Source organism: Accipiter gentilis, chromosome 20, assembly GCF_929443795.1.
Source record: "Accipiter gentilis chromosome 20, bAccGen1.1, whole genome shotgun sequence".
NCBI lineage: Eukaryota > Metazoa > Chordata > Aves > Accipitriformes > Accipitridae > Astur > Astur gentilis.
The window spans coordinates 11,941,805-11,966,653 of record NC_064899.1 but is presented as its reverse complement, the minus strand read 5'-3'; the positions used below and the strand labels follow the sequence as shown (position 1 = coordinate 11,966,653).

The window sequence follows — 24,849 nt, the reverse complement described above, 5'->3', positions numbered from 1 at the left end:
TTCTCCCAGATTTTCAGCCTTTTACTACATCTTCTCTTTTTAAATTTGGGGGAAGCATAAAGAAATCAGGTGGATCCATTTTTACTTTACCAACTTAGCTTGATCTCAGCCAAAAGCCTGATCTAGTGCCCAGTGAAAATTGATGGGATATTTAGATATTACGTTCTGTCTTCTCTCAAGCCATATAACCTACTTTTTTGAAATCTCTTGTTGAATTAATCAGTCCACACAGAATTTACCTTCAGGTACTTAGGAACCCAGATAAAGCAATAGCCAAAACATCAGTGATTCTCTTCATGCAATTATAGAAGATGAATGAGTTCCTAGAGGACTGGCAGAGGAAACCCATGATACCTATATTTAAAGGCGGAGGGGGCAGCGGGGAAGAAGAACCAGTAAACTACAGAGCCTTCATTCCAGCTTCAATATGTCAAAAATTACTGGAATGAACAACCAATTCTTCAGCATCCAGGGGATGATGAGGTGCTAAGGAATAGCCAACATGGATTTGTGAAGAACAAGTTGACAACAAAGCAGCCTAATTTTCCTCTCTTTGGTAAGATAACTGGCCTAGCAGGTGCGAGATGAGAAAAATGCAATACATCTTGACCTTCCTAAAATGTTTCACACAACTCCACAACTCATTGTCGAAGGCAACATAGAGCAATATGGCCCAGCTGAAATGAGAGTAAGACAGGCTGGAAAACAATTTAAAGAACCACTGTCAGTAGCTCAGTGCCAAACTGGGAGTCAACAACAAGTGGTCCTGCAGGATTTTGCTTCATGACCAGTACTATTCAATGTTTATGCTAACAGTTTGGATGATGCAGTATGGTTACAAAATGTGAGGGTGACATCAGGCTGGGAGATGTTGTAAACACTTGGGAAGCTGGGGTTAGAATTCAAAATGATCTTGATCAATTGGAGAAATGATTGGAAATCAGTACCCGAAAATTCAGTAAGGACAAGTGGGAAGCACAAGCCTTGGAACGGCAAAATCAAATGCCCAGGCAGAGAGGGGTGAATAACAGCCTAGGAGTCAGCATTTTAGGAAAGGAGCTGATGACAAACTGAATAGGAGCCAACACTTTGATGCATGGGTTGTTGCAAAGGAGGAAAATGACACTCTGTGCTGTGTCAACAGGATGTTGGGCAAGTTGCTCAGGTCGCGTATGTGAAGCACTTTTACTGGCATCTTCAGTACAGAAAGGCAGCACATCACAGCTTAAAGGAGATATGGACGGACACCCGCACTGCTGCCAGGAAGAGACCAAGAAATTTGAGCAGAGGTCTGGAAAAACAGGACTTGTGAAAAAGTTAAAAAAATTCTATTTGCTGAGTCTGGAAAAACGAGATTTGTGGGAGGGCATAAAAGCAGACTTTAGAAAAGTGTAATACATACTAACAGGTATAATAGGAAGAGGTGTGATCTACATTTATTCTTAGTTTCTAGGGACAGGTGAAGGTGCAATAAACCTAATTTGAAGCAAGAAGAATTTAGGTTACAAGCAAATCAAACCTCTAAGTATAAGGTGGGTGAAATATTGAAAGAGATGACTGATAGAAACTGTGAAATCTCTTTTTTTTTTTTTAGCTTTTAAGAAAAGGCTAGAGAGTAGCCTTTTGGAAGTTGTTTAGGTGACCTCTGATCTTGTATCAGAAGCAAAAGACGGGATTTAGAAAAGTCCTACATTTCTATAACCCTGAAATGCATATAAAATCACGCCTTATAATGTAAAACAAAATGCAAGAGTGCTCATTATGTCTAGTCTTCTATAATTTCTTTTGGTCTTTTCATCTCTTCCCCTCCTCCTCTGTTAGCCTGAATCCACACATGCTGTGAATTGCCTCTACTGTGTAAATACTCAAATCAACCAGTCAGTTTTACTAAGTGGTAGAGAGAAACCTTATCAGGCATGGATAATATTTTTAAGCTTATGTGAACATACCAAATAAACCCTAGAATGATCACTGCTTCTCATGATAATTAGGAAAAAATGTGAAGAAAATACCTCATGCTTTTCTTGATCATCATAAGAAATTGGTCTTTCCAGGAAAGCGATGATCAGAAGGTGCTTGACTGTGATTGCCATAGTGTGGGAATAAAGCATTCACTCCAGCTGCACTTTGATTGCCCTTGTGGGTCCCCACTTCTATAACAGCAATAATCTCACCACAGGTAAATCAGATCCAGAGCCTTGTATGCTTAAATGGCATTCTTTTAGACTACCCCTTCAAGCAGGGGGTCGTACCCTTGATCCCAGCATAAAAACTTTTGTGGTGCAAACTACTCTGAAATCTCCCTAGCCACATTGAACTGTCACCTCACTTCATAAAATGACCATCAAGCAATGTTCTAGTGATTCAGAAGGGGTTTCTGTTTCTGCATGTGCTAATTGATACTTTATTAAAGTCTAAGTTATCATACAAAAGTGATAACTAGGCCAAACTCCCTGCAGCTTTGTAAAAGACCATTATTCCCCATTACCTTTCAATTCCCTATATGAGAAGATAAGGACTGCCTACCCACTTTTCTCATTGATTCCTGCCTCAGAGTATAGGTTCACAGTCTATGTATCCAAGCAAAAATAATTAGCTGACCCTTCCTATTAAGTAGAACATATTTTCAATAAAACAAAGTTTGAACCCCGGTGACTCCATCATAGTGTGCTGTACAACATCATGGGGCACAGTAAGACACTCCTCTTTGCATTAGTTGAGATGATATAAAAGAGACCTTAGCTATTTCTGTCTTTTAAAAATTGATCGACACTTACTGTAAGAGTACAAGAGTTCTTTTTCATGTCCTACAAAGTCATTTTTCTGTTTATCTAAATCCACTTAAAGCTGGCATTGACTCTCACTTTTGGCCTATGCAGTCTCATGCCAATGCTCTACATTATTGCATTTGATCTTGGATTTGCCATGTTTCAATGTGCATAAGACCAAATTTTCCCCAAAAAAGCTCCTGGCCAACTCTCTAGATTTGTACAGATTTTGCACAGGTGTGCTGGTTCTGGCTGGGATAGAGCTAATTTTCTTTGTAGTATGGGGCTATGTTTTGGATTTGTGCTGGAAACAGTGTTGATAACACAGGGAAGTTTTCCTTACAGCTGAGCAGTGCTTGCACAGAGTCAGTGCCTTTTCTGCTTCTCACCCACCCCACCAGCGAGGAGGCTGGGGGGGCACAAGGAGTTGGGAGGGGGGACAGCTGACCCCAACTGGCCAAAGGGATATTCTAGACCATAGGACGTCATCCTCAGCATATAAAGCTGGGTGAAGAAGGAAGGGGGGGACTTCTGGAGTGATGGCATTTGTCTTCCCAAGTCACCGTTAGGCGTGCTGGAGCCCTGCTTTCCTGGAGATGGCTGAACACCTGCCTGCCCATGGGAAGTGGAGAATGAGTTCCTTGTTTTGTTTTGCTTGCACGCCCGGCTTTTGCTTTACCTATTAAACTCTCTTTATCTCAACCTACAAGTTTTCTCACTTTTACCCTTCCGATTCTCTCCCTCATCCCACCAGTGGAGGAGTGAGCGAGTGGCTGCGTGGGGCTTAGCTGCTGGCTGGGGTTAAACCACGACAACGGGGCAAATATTACTTGCTTTGCTCATTCACACCTTCCAGCTGACTTCAGTAGGAATATTCAGGTGAACACAGCCATGAAGATATGACCTGCAGTTCTGCAGAGGTACATAAAAGACATATAAAAGAATTACAACACCTAACTATATACTTTGTAGGTACAAATGTAGCTTTGGCATTCAGAAGGCAGAGTTAAATGCCTGTATTATATCATTTCTGCCCATTAGCCTATTAATTGTCTCATTAGCAACAATGAATAACTGCAGGCACAAAATATGTCTGAAGAAACTAAAATTTTATTCAGATACTATTTATATTACTGTGACATTCCTTGGGATGGAAGTGCAATATAAATTCATAGTATTGCCTGTCAAATATCTATCACCTCTTCTCCAGCCACTAGAATATCTTTCCTTCAAGAAATATTTTTCCTGCCAATCACATAATAATAAGCAAAATACAGCTTAAATGAAATTTTCTACTTTTTAATGTCAGAATGATCTCCACTTGCATAACATAAGGGGACTGGATTTCTTAATATTTCACTCATGTGAAATAAAATAGTATAATATAATGTAATATAATACACTATAAAGTGATATGATATAATGTAATGCGATATGACGCATATGGAAAGCACGGTGTCCATTTTCCCTAGAAGATATGAGGTGCTCATGAATATGCATCATTTGATAATACCAGGGAGGGCAAACCCAACACACGTGCAGCTCACATAGTTAAGTACATGGACAGCTCTAAGGCAGGGGGTATGAGCCATCTTTAAGTCCACAGTTTGAGTTGCACTGAAGAGATGATCATATCTGATTAAATTCGGTTGCTAATTTCTAGTTAAATATCGAAGGCAGAGTAACAAGCCAGTGAATGGGACTGACTCAGGAAGCCCCAGCAAACAATCGCATTTTCGGGAGGATTTAAATAGGGAAGCGGCATCTTGCAAAACTCACATAGGGAGAGCATCGCAGGCTGCTGGCGGGACACGGAGATGCGGAGGGCTGGGCTGTCCTGGTTCCGCACAGAGGCAGCCTCAAGCACTGCCGGCCCAGGCTGGAACAAGGTCTTCCTCTCCTCCTGCGGTTTGGCCGCTACACCCGCTCTGCCCGCCTGCATCTCCCACCTGCCCCAGCCGGCAGAGACGGTACCTGGGATCCCAGCTTTGGGAAGCGCCTACAAATGGCCACGGGTGATCACTGGGTGCCTGGGTTACACCCTTCTCTGGCCATTTTGAAATGGAGATGAAAGACCCTCTTGTGGCTGCCCTGGGCAGAAGCTGAGCACCCTGAGGAGTCTGCACACATGAAATTTGGGCAGAGGAAAGCCTTCCTCTCTAGGAGCTGCCCCAAGGGCGGCGGGTCCCTGCCTGCTCTGGCCCGTGGAGATCTCACAGACGCCCTCCGATAGTGGCACCTCGCTACGTGGGGAACGTATCTGGCTGGGAAGCTGGAGGGATGGACCTGATGGGGCAGCAAAATAATCAGTGCTCCTCATGCTCTGTCAGAGGCAGGACGAGGAGAGCAAGAATTTCCTCACACACAAGAGCCAGAGTGCTTTGCTTGCAGAGGGTTTTAACCGGCATTCACCTATCTTTGCAGCTTTCATTAAAAAAATGCAGGAGTTTTTTCTTAAATGATAATCCCCCCCTTCCTTAATTTCAGAGGGTGGACTCTGTAGCAGTATTCATTTTGCTATGAAGAAAAACTGGATAAACTAGAAAAATGTGAACAGTGAATTGGAAAAAAATATGTCAAGGACGATGAAACTTTTGATATCTGGTTTAACATTCATTCAGTATTTCAAGAAAAGCTATAGTGTCTGTCCAACTTTATTAATTAGCATAAGCTTCATTCACTGTAACTCCTCTTTCTCTTCAAAGAAAGACATATATTGTTATATATCCCCCATTTTGTTTTCCCACAAGGCACATTTCAAAACATGTGCTGTTTCTGATGCAATACCATATCAATCTGATTATGTTGTACATAATAAGATATGCCCTGAGATAGAGCACTGCACAAATATTTATTTAGAAGGACACCTTTGATGTTGTGCGAACTAAAGTAATTTTTAAATTCTACTGAAATAAAAGTGAAATTCTGTGTCACTGTAATCAGTCTTGATTCATTGTAGAAGTCTGGGCTCTGCACAAGTGCCATTCTAATCTACTTCCAAATATAAGCTTCCAACTAGACAGTCAAGACACGCAGATTAGCTCTTTGAACAGGAATTTTCTGAAAGCACAAATAGAATTGTATGTGCCTAATGCCTGTTTTACAAATCAACTTTTCAATTAGAAGAGTTTTACAACTTGTTTAAGAATAACAAGTCCATGTCACTGTCACTCGAGTAATGCATGGGTTTAAACTCACAGCCTCCTTGGACAGATGTTGAGGAGCAAATAATAGAATTATTCCCAAGCCTTTTATAGGATACAAATGACTGCAACAGACAGCTACCTAATATTTCTGAAGCACTGTTTCAGACAGCTTGTCCACATCTTAGAGAACACAGGGTGTTCATTTGTTTCTTATCAACACAAAAATACAATGCTTTCTAAATCTTCCCTGTTTTTGAGCAATCCACTGCATTCAGCGAGAAGTAATAGAGAAAATATACTTTATGCCACCGAGAGAAATAAGTAGTAGTATTACAACATACCTTTCACTATGTTTGCACTTCTCTGTTCTCCTGTCCTTTGCTACAGCAGCTCAGTTTATATACTGCCTTTCTCTTGTGCGCTTCTGGGCAGTATGTGCAACAGGCGCTTCAGCAGCTCTGTCCTCTTTTTAACACAACCCGCTCTAAAGAACAAGTTGCGTTTGTATTATAGTACGCGACAACTTCCAGGAAAAAGGAAAGACATCGTCCCAAACCAATCAGAGCACTCTTTCTCTGACAATCTAGCCTCTTTCTCAACTGATGGGCCAGTATGTGAATGGGACCAGAAATCCATGAGGTGAGGTATACAGACGCCATTCACTAGAAAGGATGCCAGGACAACATAAGCTACATGGGTGGACGGTGGGAACAATAGCAAACATTTCATGTTGAGGTGGCTGGGAATGAATAATGTATGTGTTGGGGAAGCGGTTGCCCCATTCTGGTGTGGAGGGGGTGGAAAGAGTGGGCGTGGGAGGTACTTTCCTGCTAAAGTTAGCATTTCTAATTAAAATCATCGTCTGCATAGATCTGGAAGACACCGTATGACGAGAAAACAATGCGCAAATATCCAAGGGGGAACAAGTTGCCGTTATATGGACCCACAAAAAACCAGCTCAGATGCAAACCCAATCTTTTATGCAGACAAGCAGGCAGGCAGACATTCACAAATGAAACCAAAGGACCAAGAGAAATTTTAGCAGGCTACGTGTTCTTTTGATATGGTATTGTTTAGATATGCCATATAAATGAATGCTTCATCTCAGCTCAACCACCCTTTCAAATTATTGTTAATTAAGTAATAATCCCTGAGAAATCTGTCATTACCAACAGTTAGGAACTGGTTTATTATGTTTGCTCCAGGCTATTAATGGTCAAACACAATGGCCACTAATTGCAATGAGAACTAATTTCCCTGGAATTACATACGCATTTTGTAACTATCTGGCTGCACAGTTTTTGTTTTTAAACTTTGTTTTTTAACTTGTCTAACTAAAGCATTGGTCAGTCAAAAAACTATTCTCTAATCACTATTAACAAAAAGAAAGCTGATTTTTGTTAGCTTTGTACATTTTAAAATTTTTGTTGCAGCAGCAGAGATTATAATCCCTATAAACAATGCATCAGCTCCAAATTCAGCCAAGCTAGCAAAAGCATTTTCAGGCAATGCAGTGAGCTTTGGCTCAGTCCCGACAGTTTCTTTAAATACAAGGCGGAGGGCTATGTTGTTTTCCAAGTTACATTACAGCTCTTCTTCTGTAACATATTATTAACGTAATGAGAAATCATTTCTGGGATGTCAGTGACCAAACTTTGACATTTATTCCTGTCAGCTGTTTTCAGTGTAGACAAGTTAGGTGGCCATAAGAATTATTATTAAGTATTGTTAAAGGGATAAATTGAGAAAATTAATCCAGAGGCAGGGGAAAAAATCTACCTGGAATTTAAAGTGATTTGCTCCACAAACACTTTTTCCCTGAGCTCAGGAGCAGAGTATAAGGAAAAAGCCATAAAGAATAGCTGCCATTGTCATTGCATTTTAAAAGCATCCACATGACAATTTAAAAAGAACTGCCATTTCAGCTATTTCTTAAATAACCTCTTTCTTCCTCCATAATCATATAATATATTTCTTTCACCTTTTGACTAACACTTTGGTTTTTTTAATAAACTTACACACTCATTTTGCAGGAAATTATATTTTAAAATGCTTCTCAGAGGTGTTTCATCCTAACAGTTTCATTTGGGTTGAATTAATGTTGAATCCTGATTCACAGAAATAGGAGAGGAAAAGAGGGAGAGAAAGAGGAAAAAAAAAAGAAGCTTAGCTTGTACCCCAGGTCCAAAACACACTTATCTTCAATTCACATTTTCCGAATCTATCTTACAGTAACCTTTATCTGTAATAACAAAATTATTCTGATACTTCTAAAACACATACATCAGCAGTGTAGTTATCTGCTGGAGTAGATAGTCAAAAGAGCTTCCTCCCCTCTCTTCACCAGTGCACAGTTTGTTTTCAACCCTTCAATGCCAGTTCTCACTTGATAGTATTTATTCTTTTCTATTTTTTTTTTTTCTAGGTCCTCGTCTCTCTTTTTTCCCCATTAAGATGCGAATGGGCTGCTACCTCAGCCAATATGTCTATACATGCCTGAATAGACTTGCAGAAAAGCAGGGTCTCCTTTTGTCTGGGCCCGTATGGCTGTATGTCATTCCGCACCGATAGGCAAGGGCTCCTCTCTCCGTGGGAGATTTCCAATAATTGCCAGAACAAATTAAACTGGGGCTTATCTGTTCCTCTCTCTTTTCAGCTTGAAAATGGAAGAACAAGACCAATTTTAACTGGTGACAATGCAGCGTAGAAATAGATTGGATACAGCTTGTGTGAAGTCATGTTGTAGACAGCAGCGGCAGGACACTGCTTTGAGGAGCGAGGTGATGTTGTGCTACATGGATTCGGTCAATCCTTCTGATCGGACAAAGAATAAAAAATGAGTTGGGAGGTTAAGAGCAGTCCATCTAGTCACCATTGTCACAGGCAGAGATGAACAAAAGAGTATTTCTGATCATACTGGAGTGGACTGGCCAGCGCATGGAAGTGGAGTGGACTGCAGTGTGTAAAAACAACAGGCACAGCATATTTTGAAAAAGAGAAATGAAGCGCACAATGAATTTTGGATATTCCCCCCCCCCCCCCCCGCCACATACACAGCTCCTTCCCGCCTCTCATCCCACACCATGTGCACCTTGTTCCTTAGTCTATGGGCAAGCATCACAAAGTACAGTCTTAACCCTTGACAGAGCGATGGGGAGAGTTCTGCCCCGTCTCTGTGGTGAGTATTTGGCAGTCTGGGGCTGAAAAGTGTATTAAGAGATAATACAGTTATCAGACACATATTTTCTATAGCAAAGAGCTGTAATCTTCCTTTGCAGATGAGATAAAGCGAGTTCAAAGTGCTTTCTCCAGGCAAAGACAGACTCGAAACCACGTAAAGGAAATGAATTCTTTGGCAGTGTCTGACAGACAGAAATGTGAACCATCAGATTTGAAAGAGACCCTTAATTCTCGGGGCTGCTGAATGCCAATGAGAAATGTTAGGATCTTCTCTTGGCCAACATGATTACTGCTATCAAATGAGAATATGTCAAGCAACTTTCAACATATTGTTGTCAGTCAAGCTCTAAAAAGCCATGATTCACTGCAAACTATCTTCTCAACTGCCACTCTGCCTCAGTCAGGCTCTTCCAGCCCCACAGTCAGTGAGAAACTAATAGTGAAAAAAAAGTCCAGCTGTACTTAATGTTGTCAGCTTTCCTTCTCTTGTTCTGTCAAGCTCTCATGTCCCTGCTCCATGTCAGAAAACAAAGAAGGAAGTTGTGATACAGTCATTAATGAAGACCAGAGGATGTAACTTCAGGTTACTGGAACTGGATGCAACATCTACCACTAAAGTCGCCCTTGCATCCTATCATGGGACACCAGAGAGAAGACATCATCACCTCCTTCTCCGCTCGCCCTCATGAGGAAGTTGTAGACAGCAATGAGGTCACCCCCCGGTCTCCTCTAAGCTCAACAAACGTGGTATCCTCAGTCACTCCTCCTAAGTCATGCCCTCTAGACCTTTCACCATATTTATTGCCCTCCTTTGGACACATTCTAATATTTTTATATCCTTACATCGTGGAGCCCAAACCTGCACAATGCACTGGAGGTGAGGCCACATCAATGTTGAGGTGTAGAATATTTGGGACAGAACTTGGGACAAATGTTCGCCTGCCACAATAAAGTACTAGGATCTTGCTTTTGTCTTTTATGCAGGTGAGTTCATTTTAACATCACATAAAAAAAGCAAGAACATAGTAAAAGAGGTGAAAACATTGGGGAAAACCAGATGGATTGAAAAAAACTAAAATGCAAAGTTACATTTTCAATTTGTAACGTCAATCCTGAGTGCAACCTTTTGACCTTAATAACTTCTGTAACTTGTGAATCTTAAATAAGCAATTGTGTTTCTTAAACAGCCCGTAACTAAACTAATTACCTAAAGAGATGGTATAATTTTAGATCATTTTTAAATGTCTCTGGAGGAAGCTATGCAAAATTCATAATACGTTCATTTTCCATTAGGTACTCAAGAAAAAAAATTAGCAAAGTGCAAGTTTTACAGTGTGATCTTCAGTTCTAAAAATTGTGAAGAGTCAGCAAAACTGGAATGGCAAGTCCATTCTGAATTGACTTTTTTATAGTCACAAGCCTGTGAATTCAACTTTTTCAGAAGCATGCACTTCAGAGACTCTGCAATATTTTAGTCCCATACACCCTCATTACTAGCTCTTCTTTTTGATCGGGGCAGATATGGGCTAGTCACCATCCAATGGATAAATGCTCACATTTGAAAGGGGTATTTTTAGAGCCCAGACAGAACTCAGCTTCTGTTTCTGACTTGAAAACCCAGCAAAGTCAATAAAACCTACATTCCTGCAAAGAAAATACAATCAATTTTAGTCATTATTTATAGTCTAGAAACCTTTCTTATTTAGGAGGAGTCAGTGAAGGGGATTCCATGTCTATAAAATGGGCTAGATTGTCATTGGCCTTAATTAATGCCATGCTGGAGAAATCAGAATATGGAATAAAATTTGTCCTTTCTTTTTATAAATAGACAAATGCAAAAACAGAAAATAAACTTTTGCAGAAAGATAAAGAGTAATCGCACATCAGGATGAAGTGACGGGTGACCTCCGAAGTGATTGCCAACACAAAGGGAAGAAGAGGCAGCGCTCACAGGAGGAATTAGCACCCCTCTGCCTGCCCACTGGTGACCTCTCTTCAGAGCATCGGGAAGACAGGACCGACTTGCTGACTTGTGGCGCTGAATCTGCCTGGCCTGCTACTTTAAACAGGAACAAAACCGACCGCTTCAAAAGGCACAGGACGCCTTGCCAACCGTCCACGTGGCCGGGCAGAGAATGAAACTTTCCCAAACCAGTCACGGCAGAATTGACATCTGTTAGTCCTTTATTGTCTCGCTGTGGCTGTCGTTAAAGGCTTAGGAAGCCTCGCTGCACTCATAGCGAGTGCAGCGGTAGCCAAAAGCAGGTTTGTGCTGGTGGGGCGGTGGCTGCTCTGCTGCTCCCCATCCTTGGAGGAGGACGGTCCTAGCCAAGGGGTCCCTGCCCAGGGGCTTTCCTCCATCCTGGCCGCCCTGGGAGATGCGGGGTACCCCTGCAACGAGGCAGCTTTGCCAGCCGTGCCAGTGGAGACGAGGGGGAGAGGAGCCGGTGCCTGGCTCACCCCTTTCCCCCTTCCCCTCGGTACTGATGGCCCAGATCATTTCTTGCACAGTCTCTCCCTTCAAAAACTGGAGGCAACAGTGAATGTACAGGTAAAGGGGCCTCCGCTTGGGCTGGAGCAGGGCATCTTGACTGGATGGAGAGCCCCAACCTTCAGCGCAAGAGCAGGTGGTGCCTAAGGGTGGGAGCTCTCCTGCCCCTGTGACCGTGCCGCTTGTCTCAGCCAGCTGCTCCGTGCAACTACTTAATTTATCAGCACTTTGGGCTGGCCTCGGTTGCAAATAAATCCAAAATCTCCTTCCCCTCTGCAGCTCTAAATTAATTATTTTTGAACATCAGGCCAAAGAGGCTTGGCTTTCCCTTGGTAGGAGAACCTAATCCCCTCTCCCGTCTGTTGAGGACCACCTGTTTTGCTGTTTGATGTACTGAGGCAGAAATGACACCCGGTTGATCTCGACAGCCTTTGTGGCTGCTAACCTTGTGCTCAAAGCGCTGATCTCTCGGAAGGCCACTGCGGCTGCTCAGGTTTTCTCTTCACACACTCTTAACAATTCTTTTCCTGAATCAGCAAACCTACAGTGCCCAAATAGAAATAGCCCCCTTCCTAGATGCATCCTGCAGTAGCTTTTAAGCATTCACGTCACTCTGCATTATGATTTCTGGGGCTTTTAAAAGCTAGGGAAGGGCTGGAAAATGTCGTGAGTGGGAAATCCCCGAGGAACGCCCACTTGCCACCGATACTTCTTGCTAATTCTGCATATGGCATGTTCTTTCTTCTGAACAGGACATTAAAATAAGCTCTTGCTTACGTGAGGCTATTAAAAGATGCAGCAGTCCTTTGAACAAGGGCTGTGGTGAAGTCTTCCGTGTCCTTTCCAAATTCCAATTCAGTTAATTACACGTGTAAGGCACTGTGCAAAGCGCCACCACTAGAAGCTTGGTTCCTGCTAATACTTTCTGGCTAACTAAATCCCCTCTGTTGTTTCATCTGTGTGTAGCAGTCACCTTCAGTTCCTACCCTGGACTATTTGAGAGTGTACATCCTCCTTCACTGCTACTCTGTTTTATTCCAGATGTGATCTGGGGAAAACTGAAATGATTCTTGCACATATAAAATCCATAAAGATGAAAGGCGTTATAACTGTATGTTAATTATTCATCACTAGTATTATTACACATACTAATGTTTTCCTCAAATTACAGTGTACCCCACTGAGCCATAAACATGTTAAAGAGCTGTAGTTTTTCACATAAATTTGGCACAGAACTCCGATGAATTTCACCAAAGAGGTAGGATCAAGATCAGATTTTGTGAATATAAAATCCCTTCCTCACCTAGGAATGAGTCCGGAGAAGGAAGCAACAAAGAGTTCAGAAATATACATTGTTGATAGCTCACAGTGCACCATGAAGTCTTTGTATCAGATCGAGCACAATTCAAAGCCAGCCACTAAAGCACATCACCATATACACAGCAAGGATACGGAGATCTCTGCTGAGCACAAAACTGCTTAACACCGGCTTCACAATTACCCTCTAGGCTGTCCAGCCTGATTAACTACTGACGTCAACAAAAATAGTGACTGGAAATTCCTGCAGCTAAATATGTTTTTGCCCTATAAAGCTGTTTTGGGTCTAAATACAAAGATCTCTGCACAACTGTGTGAAACAATCAACTACCAGCAGTAATGCTTAATGGCTCTGTTCAATGTAAACTGTGCACTTAGGAGTGATCATGGTATAATTATAGAAAAATGCATTAACAAATAAAGCTCTGAGGAAAAAAAGTACTCAAAATCAGATAGTAAGTTAGAAACGATGTTGTGAATCTCAGGTAAATTCAATACAAACTGCAGGCATTTAAAATAGGGATAGCAATAAAAAAGCACTGGTATTAGGTTGTTATGAATGTGTCGGTGAGTGTTCTGGTGTTGTGCTGCTTTTTCTAAATTCTACCAACAGATGCTATTAAAAGGAAATCAGATTAAGTTGTAAAAAGGAATCTTCTGCAGTGGTAATCACAACAGACTAAACAACTGCTTGTTCCCGGTTTCAAACGGGAGGCAGCTAGGAGCCATCCACTCAGGAAAGGGGTATTCAAGGGGTATTAATGCTGGAATTTTCTTCCCTGGCAAGCCTGACCAGCCCCAAGGCTGAAGTGAAACGACGGACTACAGGCTGTAAAGCAGTGAGGTGGGAAAGGGTGTTGGATGCGGTCCTGTTGCTGGATGGAAATGTGTGTGTGTATATGCATGTGTATGCTTGTGTACCTACGTGTACCTGGGTATGTATTTTTAGCTACCCTAACATCTTTGGATCAAAGAAGAAACGGCAGTTTCCCAAACACGCGTGGCAGAGGAGGCAGAGCAGGACACTGCTGCTGGCCAGCGAGGAAGCCTTACCCTTAGTACCCTGTGTAAATCCAACATTTACCTTGCTGGCCTTTTCATTAACGGTGACTGGAAAACACAATGATCACTGCAAGCAGGAGATGAGTGTAGTAAGTTCAAAACCATTTTATGTTTTGGATGTGGCACTGCATTAACATGAAGAAAATCAGAGGAGTTCATGCTCAATTATTTAGATTTGTCTCATCTGTCCAGACTGAAGAACTATGCAGGGTCGCAGAGCTGTTATCTCATGTCTTTTATGTCAACAGATGACAGGATTTTTGTTACACAGGAAAATTGTAGATATGTACATCTTCTGGGGTTTGATGACTACACAGCCTGCCTGCATTTTCCAGTAGTTCATGAAATATGCAGCCCATGTCAGCTTTTCAAAAAGGCATGTCCCTGGCACTCCTTGTAAGCTCCAGTCTCATCAGGAGATAAGATGCTATACATCATAAAATCAGCACCAATCAGCCCCCTATTACTGGTGCAGGAGAAAGGCCCATTCAACAAGTGTTCCCAGTAAGAAGTAATCACTAATAATGAACACTGGACTAATTTCTACATTATCTATTAAAACATAGGCTACCGTAAAAAAAACAACCATCTCCAATGCTGCTGAAACTTGAGCACAAGCGCTAGAATGACACACCAAAAGCTGTTTGTAATTAGATATTTGGATTAACAATTTTGCACTTATTTAAGGGCCCTCAGCACTAGCAGCTCCCAAATGAAGCATCCAGAGACACATTCACTGACCATGTCTCAGGCTGTGACATGCTTAGGATGGTACACCAGCAGACAACTTTGCTGTGAAAAAGTTAGCATGCATCTTAGGGCATTTTAATCTCCAGCTAATGTGATTGGAAAACAGAATTTTCTTATAGTATAGCATGTATTTGAGGGAGTAATTTTCAGTTGAAACAAACACTTTCCTCCAGGCTTCCCATTATAAATTAAATCTTCACGCATTTTTCTTCAGTTTTTTTTGTCGTCCCCCCCCCGCCCCTTTACTTTTGGCTATTGGGGAGGTGGGCAGGATAAACAGAGGGCAAGACTAAGGAAAGGTTAAAGAATAGCAGGTTTCTTGGGCTGTCTTGCAAACACTAGACACAGCCTACTCTGGACTGCGCAAGCACAAAATTGCTGTTCTGAAGAGCTAACCATATGGAACATTTCTCTCTTTCACCAAGGAAAGAAGGAAGCTCTGTGCTAATCTTCCACCCTCTGGAGCCACTTCTGCCCTGCCTACCGTCTCACTGAGGTGGGCTCTTGCATCTGCCTTGAATTTTTCACTCCAGGCAAGAAAAGGCTTTTATGCAGCTTTTTTTGCTCTGGACTCCCAAACCTTCAGCACCACTTCAGTGCAGACATAAACGTTCATTTCTTTTGCCTTTTGTGAATCTCAGAGTTCACTTGACTTCCAGTGCAAGGGGAACACTGACGTCTGTCTATAAGGATGGCATGCGATGTTTGCTGGCACCCATTGCGCCCATACGCAACCTCCCTAGGATCTGCAGATGTTCAGAGGGCTCAGGGGTGCCCAGGACTTACTCAGGTAGCAGGAGAGCAGCCTCTGCTAGACAGCATCTGTGTAGCCTGCCATTTTTTGCAGCCCCAAAATACAGCTGCATATTACATTGCTGGGAGTAATACCACTTGTATTGTCAACCTTGAGCAGAAAGGATTTTAGCTGGATTTCTCAAAGAAATGGGTGTACAGTAGTTTCTTTCTGCCTGTCAGTTCTCATCTAATAAAATTGGAATCCATTTAGCCAATTTCAACCCTATTTGACAGAGAAGATGTTATAGTGTATAAGGAAGAGGATTATGTGTGATATACCCAAAGGACTTATTTTTTCACAGAAACTTTGTATATGCATGCATTTGGGTCGGGAGCAAGCTCTTCAAAAATATCTGCTTCTTTAATGTGCCACGTATATGCTGCTTGCATGGTTGTGTAATGGATGTCATCTTTTTAATGTGTATTTACAGACAGTTTAAAATATGCACTGGGATCTTAATTTGGAATGAGAATGATAGTATGCAATTAAAATCTGAAATGAAATATAGCAAGAACATTGTAGGTTGTAATTGCAATTATTACCAGTAAAAAGATGACGTGCCTGAGATATGGTCTGTCTATCATTTTGTGAGTGAAAGTTCTTCAGGGAAAGAACTGCTATTTGTTAGGAGCTTGTACACCGCCAGTTGCAGCGGTCACCTTGATCCTCTCTACTAGCATAATAAAGATGAGTTGACTTGAGTTGGGCTGAGTTCAGTTGAGTTGAGTTAAGTTAAGATAAAACCAGGCAGTATCACAGATGACAATGAATGACATTAGAGTACTTCCCCTAGTTTTAGAAGATGGCGTCAACACTGCATCTTCAGCAATCCCTGTGTGGTAAAAGTTACTGACCTTTTAATGGTGACAGTTATATGAAGTGGTTTGAATAATTACCCATGAAAAGATCCTTTTATATATCTTTACAGACATCCTGCAATGAGATGCTCTTTTGTGGCATTTTCATTTCCATTCTAAACCATATTAATGATTCACTGAGTTGGAGAATCAGATGGGGGAAAAAAAAAACCCAACACAATTTGCTGCTTCCAGTGCTATTGCCTGGAGGCTCTGCCTCACACGCAGCCAAGCACCTTCTGCAGCCACGCTGGGTGAGGGCTCCTCCGATGGAGCGAAGAATTTGGGGTGCTCCACCTCTCACAGGACTGTCTCACTCCACTGCAGCCATTTCCAGGCAGATGATGGGAAAAGAGCATCTGAAACAGCTGCAAACAGCAGTAAACAAGCTGCAAACAAACCTACTTAGGGAAATTCTCATATGATGTTGCTGGCTTTATCACTTGCATCTATAAGTTTGCAAATAATTGCTTTCATTTAATTCAGCCTATAGCATACTGCAGCAGAAAAAAAAAATGGGGGAGGAGCTGAAAATTGGAAAAGGAGACTGTGTAACAAGCAAAAGGAGAGACCTTAAAGCTATAAAGCAGTTTGAAACATCGGGGGGGTTTTGTTGTTACAGCTGTTTTCTTTTTGTCTCACAGATGTTCAAGGAAATATCTATAGAGTAAGAAATATCCTGCCCGTATAGGAGAGGAATATGAGCTTAATTATATCTGTGTGCTTTTGCAGGAAACCACCGGGGTGATGGAACCACTTGTATTAATTTCATCAAACTCTTCTGCATTATTATCATCCTGCAGTAAAGTCAAGCCTACATAGATCTAAATCTCCTTCATTCAAAAGACGGATCCCAAATCAGTATTTCTTTTCTCTTTTGCATTTTCAGCACGATAGACAGAATAAAAAATATGTTTAGAGAATGGAAGCAGGCTCCACAATGCCCACACAGACCTGTACAGGATATGAAATGGAATTTAGAAGCATTTTATGCCACATTCTTTTAGACTGTTGGTGAAGCTTAAAACAGTGGTGATAACAACTGATAAAAAATATCAATATTCATCTTTTCAGGGAAAAGTAACCTCAGATCATTATGAACCTGAGGCTGAAACTTAGTTTTGTGAGATTCAGAGGTGGTGTCCTCGAAAGCCTGAAGGAGTCTCAACCAACCTTAATTTTTCTCTGCAGTTTGTTCATGGCTACATATCACCAGACAATTCTCTGAGCTCTGTTGCAGGTGGAGACAATTCCACTGCTCTAAGGATCCTTACATAAAGTGGTGTAGGGCACCAAAAAAAAATAAGTAGCAATCAGACAATCATAGCTTTCCTGAGAGTTGCAATACTCTGTTAAAAAACAACTGTACTTCATCATCAACTTTCCTAATATTTCAATTGGCTCTTTCTTGTGAGAAATGAAGTGGGGTAGAAGGAGAGAAGGCAGATTTTTTCCAAGGTCTAAGCAGCTGTTGCAGAGAACATTAGAAGCACATTGCCTAGGACCTCGCCAGGAGACTAACACTACAAGGTTCTTTCCTCATGTTTTTTTGCCCACAGTCAATGTTTTTTTGCCCACAGTCAATATTTTCACAAATTCACTTGATCTGATACCTTCTGTCTTTAATTAAGAAGTTGGTGGGTACGGTTTGCTTGAATTTATGCCAGAAGATTTATTCTAATCTCCTTCTTCTATGATATGCTCATCTGGAGGAGCAGAAAAAACGGTTCACCAGTTCTTATAAAGGGGATTCACATACTCCCATAACTGTGTTGGAAATCCCTGTGAATCTGGTCAGAAGAGAAACATCACTCAGTCATGTCACTATTTTAGAATAGTGTTCGCTGTCTGCTGCACGCTCTGACTCCTTGGCTTGCAATGAGTGGGACCGAAGTCAATGAGTGCTCCCTCCCTTGGAAGTCTCTGTTGCGATAGCTGGAGCTGAGGGACATCACTTTGGAAGGTCTGAAGCAAGAGAACAGTACCGGTCTAAAAGTCATGGGCCATATTCATCAGAAAGTCAGAAGTGGAAAAAAAGGCATCAGTCTAGACAGTTCCTAACACAGCTACTCAACCAGGACCAAATTTGCCATTGATGTATATTAAGAAAGTACTTATGAATAGCTCACAGAATAAGGTAGCCCTCAGCATGAATACATGTATTGCAAAACGGCCACAAGCAGGGAAAAGTGCTGCTTGAACAATATCCAGTGAATACGCTATTCAGCTGATATGTATGGTTGTTGTTTAAAAAACATCAACAAAACCTCCCCCTCTCCTCTCAATATTCAGATTGCTCTGTTCACCAGAAATGGTACAACATGTCCCTGCCATTGTAAGCAAACCTGCAGCCCAACCCACGCCAACAGTACATCTAGGGCACAGCACGTCTTATAATGAAGGGCTCCCAGTGTCCGTGTACTCCTTTCCAATGCTCTCTGTACCTGCTGTTGATACAAAGGACTCAGAGGAGATGCCCCTCTCCCTCACCCACCTCTCCATCCTTCATGCTTCGCTCCCCACTGCCCCTTTGACCAGATCACAAAGTCGTTCAGGACGTCTCTTTCCCGTTTTGGCTGCCGCAGCGTTTTTTTCTGCCCTCCTCTCCTTTGCTCCAGCATTACAGGCCATGCGTTAGCAGCCTGGTTTATCTCTGCAAGCTCAGTGGAAGGTGCTGTTGGTGCACTCAGCTGGGGATGGGCAGAAAGGGTCAGCCACGGCCTCACAGCGCCGACATCGTGCACGAAGCCAGTCCGCGGTCTCGCCGCCCCCAGACAGTCTCAGGACTGAAACACCTGCCTTTATCAGAAGCTGTGAACGTTTGGCTTTAATGAAGTCCAGCAAAGATACATTGGGGCTCAGCAGGCTCATGTTTTAGATACTAGGGTAAGAAGGTAAGGCATCACTCCCTTCTCTGCATTAAAATGAGGATTCAGCATGAACTGCGTAATTAAGGACTGAAAGGAGAAAAAAATGCAATTGAACTAAACCTGACAGCATAATGCAAAGAATCAATAGCTTTATTTGCTGTTTAATGATGATGATACTGTTTTCATTTCATTATATGAGTCACAACCAGCTTTACGTTGGCTTAATTGTATTCCTTACCAAGTAAACTGAGGCATGCAATTTACGACAGCAACACCTGTTAAAAAAGCTTATTTAAGGCTATCATAAATTGGTCCTGCGCAATGAAATGAATTTGCTTCCAATCCAGCACACTAGATTATTAAGACATGACATCCTGTTGGTTTTGGTTGTTTTTTTTTTTTTTTTTTTAATTAACAATAACATAATAAAGATTTCTTCTGACTGACAGGACAGAAAACCCAAACAGCCTGTAGCCATGCATCTTGTGATCTGAGCTCCACAATGACCTGTTTCAGTTTTCACATGTTTGGGATTACACAGTAAACCCTACATCCCTCTGTCTCTGTGAAGTGTCTCCAGCTTTTGGCAATGGTTGAACACACTGTATTTATTGCCTTTCCTTTTCATGGCCTCTCTACCAAAAATATCACATAAAAGAAGCAGAAAGGGGAACAGAAGTGGGTGAGAAAAGAACTCAAAGGAGCCAGCTGAGGAAGGAATGACTGTCACAAGACTGAAGTCATTGTAGGTGTTTTTTTTTTAAGCAAAGTGGCAATGGGGAACACTCTACTCATTCATTTTGTTCTGAAGCCTGACAGAGTGGTTCAACCTTAAGGAGGTTTAGCTGTGGTGTATCTGGGAAGGGACAGAGCTGCAAATGAGTTTCAGTAGACTGCGATGCAAGGAGGTACCGGTAAAATGAGAAACAGGTCTGGGGTAGCCAGTGACCAGTTCCCTTGTCTTTAGTTCTCCTCTCCTCCTGGTCTGTTTTGTGCACAATTCCTCTTTCTCCTCACTGTCTGCCTCCCTGTTGGTCTGGGTCTTTTTAGCAGCCTCCCTTTCCCCCCACATCCTGGTGAGGTCCCGGGTGGCTGTGTTTGTCATGGCCCGGGTGTGCAAGTTCAGAGGTGCAGAGCCCTCCAGGTCCCTGGGGTGCTCTGTGACCCCTCCAGGACCCAGCTGAATGCCCAGAGCGGGGTGAAGGTGAAGGTACAGGCACAGCTACAATCCATCCCGGGCTGAGCTGAGCCCTGAAGCACAGGTAAAACGGGCAGGTGCCAGGGACCATTCTGGCACGCATCCTGCCACGAGGACAAGGGATGCCAAGTGCTATTTCTACTCCTCGGCTTTGCTTTTGCCCCAGTGGTCTCTTTTCCCTCCCTCTTCTGCATCCTGCAGTGCCTGTGCCACCGCTGGATATTCAGTAGTTCATGTTTTGGGGGGACTCATAATTATTACTGCCATTCCCAAGTTGCCTGTGCTTTACAGGTCTGCCCTTAATTCTGGTCTCAGTTACCAAGGATTGCCCATTTTAATATGACTCTGAATTGCTGAAGGGAGGAGCTTTAAACACTGGCCACATCACAGCTGAGGCCTAATATTGTTTCCCTCTAATCACAAGATGTTAGCTGCGGAGAGGTGTTGAGGTAGCCCTGACAATAGGGTGTCTGCATGGAAAAGGCAGATTTTCATGGCTTTGTGTAGAACCTGCAGATTTCCTTGGGGACCTAATGAATTAAACATGAAGCTTATGTATACCATGGTAGATATAATTCCATGATTAAATTCAGCAAAAAAAAAAAAAGTAAAAAGGCATCTACATGTAAAGACCTCCAAGACCTCTACGTCCCACGTAATCAGGAGTGTTAAAATGCAGTGTTACCCTAGGAAGTTCTGCTACAGCAAAAATCACATTGTGGGTGTCTATTTATTATTTCATGTTGATTTTCTGCATAAAATACATTCAGGTTGAGAGTAAAGTGCATATTTGTTTCCTGACTGCAGACCTTGCAAACCATATGTAGATCCGGACTGGCAATGTCTTTTACACAGCTACCGAGCATGAATGGCTAATTGGCCAAACTGTGCCGCTGTTGAACCTCGTGCAGTTCTACTGGCCTCACTGCAACTAGGCAGGTTGTGACTAATTAGCTCTCTGTAAACACTTCTGAGGATGATGCATATGATGATAGAATATAAACCTCAACTTCTGTCTGCCTATTTGCATCGATTCTGCAGGGCAAAACAAAGGCAAAAGCAGAAGAAATTCAGAGCTTTGTTAGACACCCTGAGCAAGAAGATGCTCTTTTAATGTGGTAATTTTTCAGAGTAAAGTTACATACGAATGGAAAAAAATCCCCTCCTTCCCCTGCCTTTGGGCTACTGAATGCCTTATTAGATGCTTTTCTCTTGGTGTAAGAGGAATCCCTGACAGAGGACCGTGAGCTTCTTGGTATGATAATTCAGGATCTTCACTCCAAGTGTTCACGAGCCCTTTTCTCATACACAAGGCCAGGAAGGATTTTAAGTGAACTGCGGATTAAAATGTGTTGCCTGGTTCTTCCCATGATAGTTTCTGAGAGTAACCAAGGAAAGTGCTTTGTGAGCAATTGGCGTCCATTCCCTTCCATCCCTGTGCATTCAGAGAATCACACGCAGCCTGAAGATAAGAAGAAAGCATGGCCATGGAGACCTTTGGAAAATAACACACTTCCTCTTCAAGTTGCTTATGGCTAACGTTTGCTACTTTCCTTGTATGAAGGCAGAAAATGGGGGTAAGGGAATCATCCAGATTCCCAAGGAGGCTGTGAAGATAAATACACCCAAAGCTTGTCAACAGCTCTGTGCTATTTACCCAGACTTGATATTTCAGTGCTGGCACATGACAATCTTCTTCCACCCAGAGGGGCATCTGACTCTTTAACAGCCAGGATGTATTACTTCTGAAAGTCTGTCTAGCCCAGAGAATCACAGGTATTTTCTTTAAATGCAGGCCTAACGTCTGACTAAGTAATATGTCAGGACTGCTTTTGTGGGGATTTCTGTTTTGCAAGTTGTATTGCTTTAAATGCAAAGGAAAGTAAAGGTTAGTTTTGTTTTGTTTTTCTCCTTTTGAACTTTGAATAAACAAAGAAGGAACTGCAGAATTAGAAAGAACCTTTATGTTCAAAGCAAGACTTGACTCACTTTGAATAAATAACAACACTTTCCTGTGCTTAAAGATCCATTAAATAAAATCAAGTTGCAAGGTCTTGATTGTGATCAGATAGCTGCTGTATGTTAATAGCCTTCATCTGTACGTGAGTACGGAGAAGGAAAACGCTTTCATAGAAAATAAAGCGAACAGCACTGTTTTGTTTGCAAGGGTATTAGGAGTCTGCAGATGAGTGAGATAAACAATTGCTTTTATTAATAGCAGCAGATCGATGCCACTAGATTAGCAGAGACTGAGAATAAAGCAGAAAAAGAGAAGAATCCCTCTGTCCAGTCACACCCTCTCTCCCTCACTGCTGACCACAATCCCTAGCTATGACCGGCAGCAGCAACACACCCTGCCAAGTATGGGCTCAAATTTTGAGACCTGAAAAATTTTTTCCCCCAATTTAAAACCTAAACAGAAACGTAGCCATCTGCCTACATCGAGGATGGGCACATTATCTGTGCTGATGTAAGAACAGATGAACGAGTGAATGACTCAGAAAGGGATATGGCTCCTCTTTGGCTCTCCACTTTTCTTCTGGGAAGAAGAAACTAATCCAACCTAAGAAGGGTTGGCTTTCTGTCTTTTCTTGGCCAGGGAATAGCTGCCCGACTCCAGCTGCTTCACCCGTACCCATGGCGGGAGGCAGGAGCTCCTGCTCTTTCTCCTAGGCTGGAGCCAGAAAATGATCAGAGCCGACGGAGAAGCAAAGGCACGGAGGCAAGATGTGCGGCTGGGAGTTTTGAAGGGGTCCTGGGAGCTAATTACCAGGCTGATTAGCACTGAAAGTCAGTGAGCGTTTGGTTATCTTTGGGCTTGTCTCTTCATTGGGGTTGGAAAGCTTTAACCCTCACAGGCCAGAAAAGGCTGGATGAACCCCAGTCCTTCTGCCAGCACGTTGCTATAAAAGCTTCCATGAAAAAAGGAAAACGAGTTATTTATGTAGGCAGTTGAATGTCAATACAGCAGTGGTTATACCAGAACTTTTGCCAGCATATCTGCCCGAGAAAATCTCACACTCTTCATGGCTTACACAATTGTGTCATTTGGAAGGAAAAGGTGCAATTTAGGTAACTTTTCTCTATGGATATTTGAAAACTTCTCTCTATAGAATTAGCAAAAAGAATCCAATTTGGAAATTATGTAAAAAAAAAAAAAGGTGTAACAACTTCTGAAAATTTTAGTTCAAGACATTAAATTAATAATTAACAAATTATTCTTTTGATAGTCTCTTCATTACATTTTGAATGTTTGTTTTTTAGTCTCAGCATCTAACATGAGATTAACATATCTGAGAATTTATATTTATTATTCTATACATCACTGTAACATCAGTGACAAAAGCTTTGCTCATACTTGGGTCAAAACAGTCACTTAATGATTTGATACATTTCTGTAGTTTATCTTTCCTAGAAGATCAATAATCATCAACTCCTGAAGGAAGTTAACTAGTCAGATCACATATTTCCATGACACTATTGCTGACTTCCATGAAAACTGCAAAAGGATTTTTGTTTTGCAAACCCCCACACGACCAAATTCTTCAATGCTGCTAAATGTTGTCCTGATTCAGACTTCGGCACGGGATGTTGCAAGTAGATGATTTGCTATTGTAATAAATAATGGAAGCTAAATTACACTTAGCAAATGAAGGAACAAGAGCTCTTTAAGTGACCCATTATCATGTTCACATGGTATATTACAAAATTAAGTCATTCAAAATGGGTACCCCATTTCGTATTTTACACTGGATGCAATTTGAGAGGGGAAAAAAAGTGATGTATATACTTTCTTTGGGTTAATCGGCTATATGTGTCCAGGGGGAAATAATTTGCAACTTGCAGTTCTAGGGAAAAAAAAGCTCAGAGGTTGTCATGGATCACGCCCCCAATGAGCCTCAAAAACGTCCCTGCAGCTACAAGAAAAGGAAATGCTGTAGTGGGATGTATGAACAGGGAAAAAGCAACACACCTGAAACGGCCCTTCTCATTACACTCGGCACCGAGAAGGCTTCACGTGGGGTCGGGCGCTACGCTTCAGCCAGCGTGTGGCTCAACCGGAGAGAGGGCAGAGGCAAGCACTGAGGCAGATTAGAGGTCTGGAAAAACGTGACTTCAGAGGAAAGCCTGCGGTTAATTAGCCGAAGAAGAAGGAACTAGGGAGGCGGCATCGTAACAGTCATCAAACACATAAAAGCGTGTGGTGAAGAAAGGCACAGCCCGCACTCGGAGCCCAGGGCGGACAGCCGGCGCAGGAGGCCTTCCTCCGGCGAGGAAGAGTCGGGTCAGATGCGAGGGGGACCTTGCAAGGACAAGGCTCATCAAGCGCTGCGCCAGGCTGCACGGGGAGGTTCTTGTACCTCTATTCCCAAACATCTTTAAAACCAGGCTAAACTGGAGGTATAATTGATCC

General features: G+C 42.3%; 1 protein-coding gene across 2 annotated transcripts in view; it reads right to left on the bottom strand.

The window, feature by feature from the left end:
- CDH20 (cadherin 20) overlaps positions 1–24,849 on the bottom strand; it is a 118,090-nt gene that overhangs the window by 48,122 nt on the left and 45,119 nt on the right. The window lies entirely within an intron of this gene.